Source organism: Gobio gobio (assembly GCF_949357685.1).
Source record: "Gobio gobio genome assembly, chromosome: 10".
In the NCBI taxonomy this organism is placed as follows: domain Eukaryota; kingdom Metazoa; phylum Chordata; class Actinopteri; order Cypriniformes; family Gobionidae; genus Gobio; species Gobio gobio.
The window spans coordinates 57,692,669-57,707,690 of NC_137116.1; the positions used below are offsets into that span (position 1 = coordinate 57,692,669).

At 37.8% G+C, this 15,022-nt stretch overlaps 1 protein-coding gene across 2 annotated transcripts in view; it reads left to right on the forward strand.

Moving 5' to 3' along the window:
* The first annotated feature begins 2,638 nt into the window (after positions 1-2,638).
* Positions 2,639-15,022, forward strand: part of slc6a6a (solute carrier family 6 member 6a) — a 62,626-nt gene continuing 50,242 nt past the window's right edge. The window contains exon 1 of one of the 2 annotated variants that reach the window (XM_079826527.1): positions 2,639-2,860. The gene's annotated coding sequence lies outside the window, so the exon portion shown is untranslated. The remainder of the gene's footprint in view (positions 2,861-15,022) is intronic. The other variant, XR_013817276.1, reaches the window with a different exon arrangement.

The following is a 15,022-nucleotide window of genomic DNA, read 5'->3' on the forward strand; positions in this document are numbered from 1 at the left end:
CAAAACTGTACCTTTAGGGGTACAACAGTTTGTCACTGGGGCAGTACCCTTAAAACGACATCTTTGTACCTTTTTTACTCCTAAAAGGTGTATATTAGTACAAATACGTACCTTAAGGTACTACCATGAACCTTTTTGTGGTAAAAAATATGTGCAAAGATGTTGTTTTAAGGGTACTGCCCCAGTGACAAACTGTTGTACCCCTAAAGGTACAGTTTTGGCACCTTTTTCTCTGTGTATATATTTTACTTCCCTTCCTTTGAAATCAGATAATCGCTGCATCAATAGGAAGAGAATTACAATAATATGAATGAAGTGCCAAGTGCCCAACCAAAGAGAACACTGATCTCCATCATGGTGAGAGGAAGTGGAGGAAATGAGTGAAAAGTCTATTAAGAATTGCCCCGCCTCAAAAACCCTTTGCCCGCCCACCTGTTTTTTGTTTTGTTGTTTTTTTTTGCTTTGGAAAAATGGTACTCAGAAAACCCAAGTAAACATTACTTGACTGGTTTAAGTAACGAAGACATAGCATGCAAAGAGTTCAGATTACTAAATTGTTTTAAGTAAATTCAACAAATTATTGGACATAAGTAACTAAAAAGAAAGTTAACTAAAAAGTCTTAGTAAGAACAACTGTTGGATTTTACTCCTAGACCTGAGCCTACCTCAGTCGGCTCTGTCTGCTTCTCTAAAGCCTAATAATTATAAAATTAGATCCTTGTTTCTTAAAAAAAATATTTCTACACCTTCTGCTATTATACACTCTAAAAAAATGCTGGGTTAAAAATAACCCAGGTTGGGTTGAAAATGGACTAACCCAGCGGTTGGGTTAAATGTTTGCTTAAAACAACCCAATCGCTGGGTTAGTCTATTTTCAACCCAACCTGGGTTATTTTTAACCCAGCATTTTTTTAGAGTGTACTGGAACAATATCTTTAATAATGTAGATTGGTCTCAAGTTTGGTTATTACCAGTGATGCCAGTTACTCTAATCTGACTACTTTTTCCAGTAGCGAGTAATCGAACGCGTTACTATTTCCAAACCAGTAATCAGATTAAAGTAATTTATCCAAATCACTGTGCGTTACTATTTTTGTCAGTATCCTTAGTAAAAATATACATTTCTGCTTTCTTCTTGCATCTCGGAGAGAGTATCTATGTTAAGTGAAGTCAATAAAGACTGTCTTTATTACATTTTTTATTAAAACATGTTTTTGTTTTTTTCAGGAAATATTTTTTTATTTCGACTTAAAATATCAGGAGATACATTGTTGATGTTACTGTTAAAAATGCACTTCCAATAAAGTGAGTGTTGTCATTTCTATGTTGAGGCGGCAGGGCTGTTGTCGGCAGCTGCTGAATGTAACTAATAAAGTAACTTGTAATCTAACTTAGTTACTTTTAAAATCAAGTAATCTGTACAGTAACTAAGTTACTTTTTAAAGGAGTAATCAGATTACTTTTTCAAAGTAACTGTGGCAACGCTGGTTATTACCTCAAAAATTCCTCCTTAGAAATAAGGTTAAGGAAATATAATTTAAATTAATTCATAGAGTTCATCCTACAAAAAAATGTCTACAAAAAAATTCAAATTGATATTGATTTAAAATGCTTTTTTTGTGAAGGCTATACAATTTCTCGTGTGTTTTGGTCATGTCAATATACACAGCATTTTTGGAATAATGTGAAGGTTTTCATTGCTGAACATTTTCTTTATCTTATAAACATGTGAATTTGGGTAATTATATTAAAGAATGCTCTTTAAAGGATGTCGGTTTTATTATACATTTTATATGTAAATTTCACATTCATAAATGCAAGTTTACAAAAGGCAAACCTCTTTTTATAGCCCTTGAAAAAGAGATTAAAATGTATATAGATGTCATGTCAAAGTCTAAAAATAGTAAAGCAGTTAAAACGATTAATATATGCTCCTCCTTAACCATTTTCACATAAAATAAAATAAAAATTAAGTATATTTTCTGTTTTAACATTACATTGTAATACAAATGTAAATATATGTATAATATTTGTATGTAAACTGATGCTCTCTCTTTATTTTATTTATTTATTTATTTTCTCTTGTTCCTTTATGTTGAGGCCTGTGAAATGTGTTTTGTTATACAGTGAGATATGGCTTTACATGCTTTTTTATTAAAAATAAATAAATAAATGAATAAAAGACTGTAGAAGGCCAATCAACATTGTAAATGGGCGGGGTTTAATGATGGGTCTAAATATTAAATCTTATTGTTTAACTCTTAACTGGTTATAATTTTGTGAAATGTGTATTATTCATTATTCACGAGTAAATTAAATGTGTACCCAGCACTGTTGAACCTGGAAGATGTCACGTGAAACCCGTTACTTTCCTCATCGCTGGTAAGCATCGACTAATCACAGTCGTTTGTGAGTTACTCGGTGAGGATTTTCTTAAAATTATTAAAATGATTTACATTATTATGCAAGGTACCAATATATGAAAGCTAATATATTTAAGCGTGTTTAAAATGTCTTTAGCGAGAGAAAAAAACCCCGAAATTTGAGTTTAGGTTACAGCTTTCTGTGCCCCCTGCTGGTGTCTGGTTAAGGCTCATTACCAAGCAACATAATTGCCGCCCAGTGGCGCGACGCTCGCGACGCCGAGCGATGTGAAGCGAGCGTGTGCGTGTCTCTTTAAGAAACACTCCTGTTGCACGAGAGCCTGGTGTTTTTCCACTCTCTCCGTTATTACATGCGCTCCCATATAAGACAGAAGTCGGGAGGAGAGGGCGTAAAGATTATTTCCTTTGCTTTGTAGCCTCACCACAAGAAGACAAAAGAACAAGAGACGGACTTGAGAGAAACATTGCATTGTCAGGTGAGTGACAGCTCGCAGCCATCAGGGCAGTGGAGGCTGATCAAGCGCATCTTTATGTGTGCATTTGATTTATGCTTCAACAACTCGTTTGTTTTTGTCTAAGGCGGATGCATGGTCTTTTTTTTAATTCAAATATATATTTAAAAAAAATTAGGTTTGGGTTGCATCTTTGAGAAGCAAATTTGTATTAAACTAACTCGTTTGTTTTGTCCAAGAACGACAGATGCTTTAAATAGAAATACTTTTCCCCCCATTCAACAGTTCAAAATGATTATTTTTTTGCATTTTTGCAAATGCATTTCCCCTAGTGTTTCAGGTTTCTGGCATTGCATTAAAGCTTTTGTGTCTTATTCTGCCTAAGTGCTCTCCCAGGCTTTTGCATTCTCAATGTCATTAAATATTAAATGCAATCAATTTATTTGAGATGCACCGTAATTAAAGATGATTTTGAGCTCTGGTTAACAGTGCCAGTCTAATGCATCTCAGCTAAACCTTGTGACAGACGGCACCCTCAGGACCATCACGAGCGCGTGCTTCAACCGGCCAATACAATGTAGGTTAATGTGAATTCATTCTGCACCGATCGTGCATGTAAACACTGACTCGAGATAGATCGGTGTGTGTCCTGTGGGTTCGTGTAACACCGACACACTGACACAATGTAGGTTATTGGGACACAGTCACGATTTTAACTTCTTATGCCCATTGGCCTGGTGTGATGCATGCAAAAACATCTTTGATGGATGAGGTGATGCATGTTCATCTTTCACTCTGGCTCATGCAATGTGTGTGTGTTTGCCATGCAAACGTGCAATGATAACTTGTTTAGGGAATTTTCCGATTCCGTAGGTTTCCAAATTAAACACGCGCAAAAATGTAATTTCATGAAGAGCGCGCGGCGGAGAATTAGGGCACGTTATTCAGGTTTAATTTTGAGACCAGGCAGGTTTAGTTTTATAATGCATGACATTATTTCTCCACTGCTCCACTCCAATTTTTTTTATTTGACACTTAATTATGATTGTCATATCCATCAAAGAATACCATGGTATTACAATATACTATACTGTAAAAAGCGAACAGTTGGATCAACTTAAAAAAAATACTTCTAACACCTACAAAAAAAAAAAAAAATTTGTTTTTCTCAACTTAAATTATTACGTTTTATCAACTTCATTTCACTTGGTCAATCACACTTATATTATTTGAGTTCATTCAATCCTATTATTTACATTAGTCTTAATTTCACTGCATTCCAACTTAAATGTGTACATTTTTCCTACAGTTGGATCAACTTAAAAAAAATACTTCTATTGGTAACACCTACACACAAAAAAATGTTTTTCTCAACTTAAATTATTACATTTTATTTTACTAGGTCAATCACACAAGACTCAAATAGCTTTAGAAATATTTATTAACATTAATTAATTTTATGAATTAAAATGTCTGACACAGGGGTACTTGAAGGGAAATTATACTTTGGGTGAAAGTGAGAAGAGTGTACAATAATCAATTACAGTTTGGAAAGCAGAAATACCAAGTAAATAGACTCAAATATTTCTAGTAATCCAACTTACACCCATGTTCACTTTCTCTAGTGTAGAAGTGCCATGGTATGATGTCAAAACATGGCTTTTTGATGTGTTTTACAAAGTTGGCCAAGTTTTCTGCTCTTTCTTTCAAAGATAAATCACAGTTGGAATGACTAGATAACGAATGATCCATTATTAAAGGGTTAGTTCACCTAAAAATGAAAATTCTGTCATTAATTCCTCACCCTCATGTCGTTCGTAAGACCTTCGTTCATCTTCGGAACACAAATGACGATATTTGTGATGGCTCAGAAAGGCCTCCATTGGCAGCAATAACATTTCCTCTCTCAAGACCCATAAAAGGCACTAAAGACGTGTTCAAAAGTCCATCTCACTACAGTGGGTCAACAATAACTTTATGAAGCGACGAGAATAGTTTTTGTGCGCAAAAGAAAATTAAAATATCGACTTTATTCAACAAGTTCTTGTCTTCCGTCTGTAGCCTGGCTCCGCCCTCCTACGTACTTCTGCTAAATTTTCCTTTTCCTTCAGTTCTCCGTCTGGAACTGCGGTATATTCTTAGGTTTGCTCAGAACAAATTTTTACTGGTCCAATCAGTGAACAGAGGGAGTGTCTGAGAACGATGAGGCTGATGTCGTGCGCTAGTTTGAGTTGTAGTTCAGTAATGGCGGCGGAGAAAAGATGCGAGCGAAGCCATTCGGTCTGTTGTGGCACCGCTACCGGATATCCAGAAGTTATTAAAGCCGGAGCAAGGACAGTCTTTGCTGAGTTCTGTTGGTGGCCATGATGTTGTGTCCCTCGTCCCCACAGGGTTCGGGAAAAGTAGATTTTCCAGCTCTCTCCATTAGTGCTGAAGGAGTTGCTGAAGCTCTATCCGGACGGTAATTGTTTCTCGTGCGGTTGGAAGGTATTGTCATCATTTACAGCGGCTAGTCAGTGATTTTATTGCCGTCCGTCTCCCACCACACGCGTAAAAATCCCCGGCCGAATTACCTTTTAGACAAACACAAGGTCGTGTGGTCATTTAACTGCTGTCTGAATCCACATCTCTGAATTTTCAAGAATATATCACTTCAAAATTCACTGTTTATATCCTTTTTGACCCCTGCAGGCCACCGTATACGGCTACGCTTCGCTGTCATTTGGATGCATTTCTAGACTTGTATTTCTTTAAATGCTGGCCAGTGTTTATAAGAGCAAAATATTTCATCACGCTCAAAAAATAAAAGGAAGAAAAGCACGTAAACATTTGAATTGGGCCGTTATTTACGGCAGCATTTATTCTTATCACACCAAGCATATGATATTTTATTTACAGCATTCAATCATGTTATGGACCACGTGAGCAGCCGTTCCCGATCACTAAACTCTCTCCTCCACCTTGAGTAAATCACAATCCAAATGCACAAGGTTTTATCACTGAGGTGCTGCACAATCTGCACAATCTTTATTTTTACGGACTTCCATGTGAGAAACAGAGGCGAACGCTGCACGACAGACGTCACGACCAAACGTTAGCGATTAATTAAGGCAGATCCAATAGTTTTCAACTTCAACAGAGTTCAACAGAGTTCCCGTCTTCAAGGAAGCTAACGCTTGTCAATGGAGAGTGGCCAGACTCTCTGAACAAATGAAATGTAGAGAGTCTGGTAGGATCAGGCTATTCCGTCTTCTCTGACGTGAACTCACGAAGCTCCTCAACGCCAGGCCCTAAGCTCCCTCAAACGCAAGCAAAAGCACCCTCACTTCATACTGTAATAATATTGGCCAAACAGATTGGGCAGATTTGAACATTTGTTTCCTCTAGAAAGCGTCAAATGCATCTATTCACAGAGTGTTTTTGCAGCGGTGAGTATTGTAGCCAATCACAGATAGTTGTTGATTTCTCGAAGGCGATCAGAATCTCGACACTCAAAACGGCAGCGTTTTTAGGCTATTCAGTTAATGCAGGCTCGCATAACCTCTCATTAACAAGACACGATGTACATAAGAGAATTATTGTGGACAACTTAATTTTTATAATGGAGCTTTTTGAGATCGCGATGAACTGACAAAGCTACAGCATTTTAGTGATCGTAGCGATCTTGGCTCCCTTTCGAGGCTACAGTCTGTAATAAAACTATTGCTGCTAAGAGGACCGAAGGCCAATCGCATGCTGCAAAGTTGAAGAAAAAGTGACATCTAAATATAAATGCTCTGCACGAGACAGAAATATCCTCCTGAGAGGGTTTGCCTCTGTAGAGGACATTATGTTTTAGACAATTTCTTTTGACAACATGCACAGTTTTAAGTCTGGATATTCATATGAAATATGAGACATTCTTATGAAAATATTATTACACGTCTTTTTACAATTACATACTGTCGCAAAACACATTCATATGCAAATGATATACAGTGTATATGTAACGGAGAACAGCTAGTAGTCGCTGTGCGAGTAAACCTCACTCCCCTGATCTCCAGAGATGCTCTAGTGACTGACACTAGAGGTTGCAGCCTTTAGCCTCAGTGTTAGAGCGTCTGACTCTCATGCTGACAGACCCGGGTTCGAGACCCGCTTGGAGCGGGTGATTTAAACAGAAGGGGTTACATATAGATTCATTGCATAGAATGGTAATGGCATATGGCCATGCTAACACATATTGCATAGTGAAATGGTATATCAAATTATTCTGTTATATCTTTCATAACATTGAGAATCATTTTTATACAAAGTTCAGAAGAAAAAAAAAAAGCTTGAAGCATAAAAATTGACTGGGGAATGAAAAAAAATCCCATTGTTTTTATCCATTTATGTCTTTTCATTTTCTCAATAAATAGTTCTGGTGTCCTCTATAGAGCAGAGGATAAAGCATAACATAGGATTTTTTTATATGTTTATTATGTTTTTTTATGCTCCAAACAATTCAATGGCCTAAAAAAAAACTAAATTCACAAAACCTTTTTTTCTGGTTCTCTGGAAGATGATGTGTTAAAATACTAGTAACGCATTAAAGCAATGTAAAGGCAGACTTATAGATTAATAGACTATTTGTAGCAAACTATTTTTGAAATTCCAATTATTGGTAAAAGTGAATGGTAAATAAATAAAAATAATAGGGATGCACCGATATTTATCGGCCGATTTTTGAATTTACAACCATCGGCATAATGGCTATATCATGAGAAGGGCCGATATAACAAACCGATGGTTTATTAATGAACTGTGTGAAGGCACTGAGCTGTGTAATGTCTGCTGCATAATCCAAGATTAATATTCCTGCTGTCTGCGTTTTAATGTTTATCAAACAACAAAAGACCAACAAACAAAAAAATAAATCGCTCGCTACTCTTGGATAAACTTTCATAAGGATTCATTTCCGCGATGCGGACAACGCAGACAGAATCCAGTCATAAAAACTAAATTTACTGCATAATGCGGAACGGCACGGAATGTTTTGATGAATAAATAAAACGTTGGTCAGTCACTTAAATCAATCGCGATATATACTAGTGTCTGTGAAGATTAAGCCCCAAAAAGACTGTTTAAATGAATACTGCATGTTTCTCTGTCTCTGTGAATGAAAGGAGACGCGCGGCTTCATTTAGCCTAACGTTACCTCTTTCTCTCTCTCACACACACACACACACACACACACACACACACACACACACACACACACACACTGAAACTCGCTGTTTTTCAGCCTCTGCCACCTCAATATGAGACACGAATGCATCTCCAGTCACTTCATGAGCATTTTACCGTTTTATTCGACAAAATCTATCGTCATATCAAAACACAAACACACAGGAACTCGAAGCACACGACAACCCGTCAAAATAAAAGTTCAGTTTAACAAAGTAACTGTGACAGGATTAATGTTGTACAGAAGAGCTACATCTCAATGTAATAATAAGATATGAATGTAATTTATACAGTGAAGAATATGCAGTGTTATTTAACATTAAACCTACTTAAAAAGCACTGTTTATTTCATATTTTCTGGTGTGTATGTATGTATATATATATATATATATATATATATTTATGTTGGCCTGGTGAATGTTAAAAGGTTCCTGTGTATGTTCATTAGAAATTATTTGATAATGCAGCAATAAACTAGCTAGTAGGCTATAAGTTAATAATGTTTTTACTTTAAAAACACTATTTTAAATGACAAAATTTCAAATAAGAGGGCAAGTGACAAATATCGGTATCGGCCAATAATTGTTTGTTAAAATCGGTATCGGTATCGGGCCCAAAAAATCGCACAAAAACTATTCTCGTCTTCATAAAGTCATTGTAGACCCACTGTAGTGAGATGGACTTTGTAACTTTAGTCTTTAGTGTCTTTTAAGGGAGGAAATGTCATTGCTGCCAATGGAAGCCTTTCTGAGTCATCAGATTTCAACACAAATATCTTCATTTGTGTTCTGAAGATGAACAAAGGTCTTACAATTTTGTTGTAGATTACAATATAGTGGTCATGTATATCATATAATATCATTATTATTATTTACTCTCTATTATTTACTCTCTATGTAGTCATATTCCGCTCAGTTCTAATTATATCATCATTTATAATATCAATGTAAATAATAAGAACAACTATGATCATCACTACTACCGTTTTTATACATAGATAATCAGCCCATAATCACAACACCACGATCCCTCCTTCAGCCTTATATTTTGCCAACACAATTTCTTTGTATCTTGCTTTAAATTGATCAATATTTGGGCACTGCTTGAGCTGTTTCCCCAACCCAGTCCAAAGTAGTTAATGACAGCATTTTCATTTGAGTGAACTAACCCTCTAATGATGGCGTTCGAGTATATGTTGTTGTTTTCATAACATGAAAACATGTTCATAACATCCCTTTATGATGTTTGGCGTTCAAGTATAACTAATAATTGATCCCCATTCCACATTCTTTATAATGCATCCAATATTATGTCAGCATACAGGGTGTAATTCATAACCTTCAGGGGTTTTAAACAGTATCCAGACGAGGTCTCCGCTGTCTGTTGTTGTGGCCTTCTGATATGTTGTCTCATTCTTCTCTGCTTACGACACTGGTTGATTAAACATGCATTTGCATAGCTTGTTTTGATAGTGAGCTATCAATGTTTATCTATATCAAGGCTATGGAGAGGTCTGGGCATGTGTAGAAGGTCATTATTGGGGTCAGGGTTGAAAGTGGTGGATGGTGGCTGAGATAGGTGAGCTAGAACCTGTAGTTTGTGTTTGCTCATGGCCTCAGCAACACTGAGACGAGGGCATTTGTCCAGTATGAGTCCAGCGTTTTGAGTCTGTTGAGGATCTGACCCAGACAAATCTGTCAAGTCATCTTTGTTTTTATAGCGATTTATACAATGATGCCACTGTAGTAAGACAATAGTGTCATTATTCAGCTCTGTTGATTCAGTTCAGTTCAATAACAGGAAACGATACATTTAGGGTGCGCTGTGTTCACACTTGACATGTTTGGTTGGATTAAAACGAACCCTGGTGCGATTGCTTTGTTAATGCGGTTCATTTGAATAAGTGTGAACGCTGCCTTTTGTGCACGAGACCGCTGAAAAGATGGGTTATGAACATAACCTGGACCAAAGGCATGTAAACGAACCAAAAACAGGACATGTCAGAAGATGCGACCCTAAAGAGGATCTGTTTTATCTCGTCATAGTGGCGATGTTGCCCATCACAGTCAGTCAGAACCGCGTCTCCTCGCAGCAGATCTTGTGTGTGTGACGGACGGATTCCTGCCGCTGTTTTGACTCTTTTACACATTGTATAAGCTCTTCGCGTGTTCTCTATCATATGTAGCAGCGTACATACAATGAGCGCATTGATCCCAGCACACAGCACTGTTTTGGATGTTCCATCATGAAATATGCGTAATAAAATCCGATCAATCAGGTTGTGAACATATCCCTATGCCTTTAGTTTCAGTGTTAAAATGTGAACGCTAAGCGGACCAGGACTAAATGTTTTTATTTGGTCTGGACCAAATGGACCAAATGGACCGAACAAGTTGACTTTGAGCACACCCCTAGTCCTGGTTTTCTTAGTGTTCACACTGTCATTTTTAATGATATATATTTTATGATGACTGGACTTGTCGAAATTCCAAAACAATACTGTGTGCTTGGCTAAATGCGCTTGTGCTTACAAATGATGGTGTATGATGGAGCATGTTCTGAAAATGAAGTTGGACAAACAGTTGGTATTGATCCATCTTTGAGAAGCAACTTTTGTGCAAAGCCCAGTGTACACTGATTCACACAAACATGTTCTGAAAACATTCAGCAAGCGTGATGAAGGACCTAAATAGGACCAAAAAATAACATTCTAGGTTGGTCCCCTGCAAACGTTATAGGAATGTAGTGTAGAGACCTAGAGGGAACGTCCGGTAGTAATGGTTCCCTAAACCTTCAGAGAACGTCCTGAATGTTCCCTGAAGGTCCACCAAATAACGTCCCCCAACCTTTAAAATAACTCCACATCATGACCGTCTCAGAACGTTACCAGGCGACGCCCTTGACACTAGCGGGGACGTTTTGAGAATGTTCTGGGAACATTACATTTCCAAATAAAATATGGTCCACTAAAGCTACACTATGTAACTTTTCCGTCCACTAGAGGTCGCCTGTTCAAAACAAAGGCGTAGTTTGATGACGCCACGTTTGAGCGCAGAATCTCGGGACATGTGGTCTTCACCTCACAGCCGGTGGGAAACAGTCAGGATAGGACTCGGGCAGAAATCATGTTCATGGATGCGATTATTAACATTACTGTAGTGAAGCAGAGCAGGAGCGAGTGTTGTGGAGCTGAGCAAGGCCGCAGGAGCGATTGAAGAGCGGGACTGTTATTATGGCATAGTCGCCGGCGGGACTTTTATTATGACACGGTTGCCGGCAGCACTTCCTCTTTTCCAGTGCTGAGTCTGAGGTAACGCAGCTCTTTATCGTATTAGATATATCTGAGTGTGTTGAAAAGGAAGTTATGACGTTCGCTCGGCGGCTGCTATGACACTTGTTCACACTGCAGTGAGAGTAAAGTGTTTCACTGAATAAAACCGGAGACCGAGGGTGACGCAGATATGACGCAATCGACAAGCGACTCCCTCACACGCATAGCTCACACGTCCCGGTTCCTTGGTTAAAATAGCAATTTTCTCACGATTTACAAATAGTTTAAAACATTTGGGATATTCTAAGTACTCAACTGAACAAAATATATAACACTGGCCTAGTGGTTTCTGGATGTTTTACTGCAAAAATCCTACATAGTTCACCTTAAACCTTCAGAGAACGTCTTGAATGTTCCACGAAGGTCCTCCAAATAACGTCCCCCAACCCTTTAAAAAACTCCACATCATGACTGTCTCGGACACCAGCAGGGACGTTTTGAGAACGAAAATATTTTAGCGGGGCTCTCCGTCGCACACACAAACCAAGATCTGCTGCGAGGAGACGCGGTTCTGATGCCTGTACCGAACTGTGATGGGTAACATTTGCGACTATGATGAGAAAAAACAGGTATGCTTGAGCATTCTGTCTTTTTTAGGGTCTCATCTTGTGACAAAATGTCCTGTTTTTGGTACGTTTACATGTCTTTGAGTTGACCACAACATTTGAGTTTGGGAAATTCGGTCTGGACTTGATCCGTTGTGGAGCAACTATGCTCGAACCAGAGCTGTTCGGACCAATCAGATCATCAGGGCGGGCTTTATACGATGATGGACAGATGATCAACAGTGACATCATCATCACGTCACTAAGAGCGCTTGGGCTGAACTCGTTTACTAAACGGAGAACTTGTTCATATGTGCGTTCACCTTCACTATTTCTCTCAGAAATGATGATGTGTTGGTAAGTACTCCGTGTATCCTTAAATTATTTTACAACACCGGCAAAGATCATTTACACTCGTCTTCTACTTCTACTTCTCCCAGCTTGCGTGTGTTGAGTTCTGTTGACAACTATGCGTCGCTCTGTTGCTCTGATTGGTTGTAGGTCTATCCAATTGAGTGCAGAGGCATTTTCTTTCCTGGTTTGGTTGAAACACGTCCCATAATCACAGCCCAATGGAGCAGTTCAGACTCATATTCTGACCAGACTCTGGCTAGTCTTGGGTTGGTGTTGATTCATATTTCAGTCGAATTGAACCAGAGTTTGCTTGGAAGCGGCCTCGGTCTGCTTGTTTGGTGTGCACCAGTGTTCACACAATAAGGGTTCATTTTAATCGAACCAAACATGCCAAGTGTGAATACCCTAAAGTTAATTCATTATGAAACAAGTCTAATGCAGCTATAAGCAGCTCTACTGAAGACCGTAATGTCCATTTAATTCAGTTCAATAACGATGTCGATGTTGCAAACTTCATCAGTTTTGAAACCGATTTGATTCAGCTATAAAGCAGAAGACAATAGTGTCATTATTCAGCTCAATTCAGTTGAAGTTTATTCTGCTGTTTTCCTGATCTAACTTTCAGGCCCACGCACCAGAGGAATGTGAGGGCGCACATCTCAGTGTTTGTTTGGCACGGTCGTTGACATTGCTTGCAATAAATAATGACACACTGCTTGTTGTTCAGATGAAATAACAGAATCTCTGTGATTTTAGTGGCTTGTTGGAATCTAATTATTTAAAAAGAACACAAGATTAGTCGACACTGGGATTCAAATTCACAATCAAAACGTTTTAGCAATTTGAGAAATGTTAAACCGAGAAACATAAGAATGAATAATATTTAATATTCTGCCATTTTTCTAGATAATTACTGAAGTAAATTTGGACAATCTCAAATCATGCGGGAGAATCTGGTCATCAGGTGATGCTGTCTGTAAAGCAAAAGAGAGACCAAGAAAATACTAAGACATTTTCACATTCATTTGCATTTTCAACTCAACTTTGCATGGATCATATCATAATGAAAACAGTTCTATTAACCCGTCTCATCTGTCCAGGCTTCATCACAAGACTGCTCCATGATGGAGCTTAGATACACTCTTAAAAATAAATGTTCCCAAAGGAGAAAGATTTATGTAGCAAAGTTGATTTCTCAATTCATGACCACTTTAAGAACTTTCTCCACTATAAAGAACCTTTAGTGCAGTTAAAGGTTCTTAATGGAACCATCAATGCCAAGAAAGAACCTTTATATTTAAGAGTGTAGGAAGACTACTAATAAAAATATAGATGCAAATGGTATCAAAACCCCCAAACATACAGAGAAAAGGTCACTGGGGCGAGCTAGTTTATCAGCGTCTGTTTGAGCTGTAAGTGTGAGTTTCAAACAGGATATCAGCCTTCTTGGCTTCCTGCCGACCTGACTCTCATTTCAGAGCTCAAGTCTTTCTGTGATTAAAGATCGTGAAACATTGCTTCTCTGGAACGCTATACAGTGGTGGTTGTATGAAAAGGGCAAGCATTGAAACGTTCTCTGTATGAAGCTGTTGGATTTTGAGGCTACTGTATTAAATGATTCCCAGGGATGTTTTTACATAAGCTTTGAGCAATCAGCAATGAGATTTCCCTAGCTTCTAGATCTGTCTTATATAACATATACATCTCAGAGGAGGACATTTAACAGCTCAAACTCTCTGCTTATTTACTTATTCTTTCCTTATTGGTCTTCATAAAGCTGAATCCAGCTCAGTCACACACATATAATCAGACTGTAAAAGATTATCATGATTTTAATGGTAAAAGACTGTAAAAATGCTACGGTTAAAAACTGGTAAAAAGAATGTTTCCGTACTATATACGGTGAATAACTGTCATAGAGTAATACATTTAATGTACAGTAAAATACTGTTAAATTTACAAGCTTTTGGAAGTGAAAAATAACAAGTCGTTGTGTAATTTACAGTGAAAAACCGTAAATTGACATTCCCAGAATTCCCTGCATGACACGTCACATTTGATGTATTTTTGTTGAAATAACTGTTTCTTCATAGTTTTTCTTAATTAGTTAGTACATTAGGGTTTTATGTTACATTTAATGTTATTTTTTAAATTTCATGTGTGACCTTCTATATATTAGTATGTACTCCTAAAAGCTTTGATTGATCATGTGACTCTCATCTCCACTGTGATTGGTGGTTGTCAGTATATATCAAAGGGACATAACAGATATTAGTATTTCCAACCCGATCTCATGGCAATTCGTACATATTTTATGAGATGGCGAATTTGTACAAATTCGTATGATCTTTGCTAAATCGTACGTATTTGACGAGTTGCCGAATTTGTACGAGTTACCTACTGTAACAATCGGCCTTATTGGAAGCTGTTACTTCAGTTAAAATGGGGTCAGATAATAATGTGTGAGATTTAGGAGTGTTTAAAAAGATGAGCCAGACAATAGAGTTTTTACATTATTCACAAGGAGCTTAAAACAACACAGTAAAACCAGGAAACCTCAGTCTGTTAAAAGCATAGAGTCCTCAACACCATACCCAAAAACAGTTCCAAAGTGTTGATAGTCCCAATGTGTAAGTGTCCACCGGGGTATATACAAAGTCCACGGAAGTGATAATCCAAATTGTGCTGGGAAGGAAAGTCCACACTGGAAACTCCGCAATCCACTTGGCTGGTGATTAGCATGTGGTC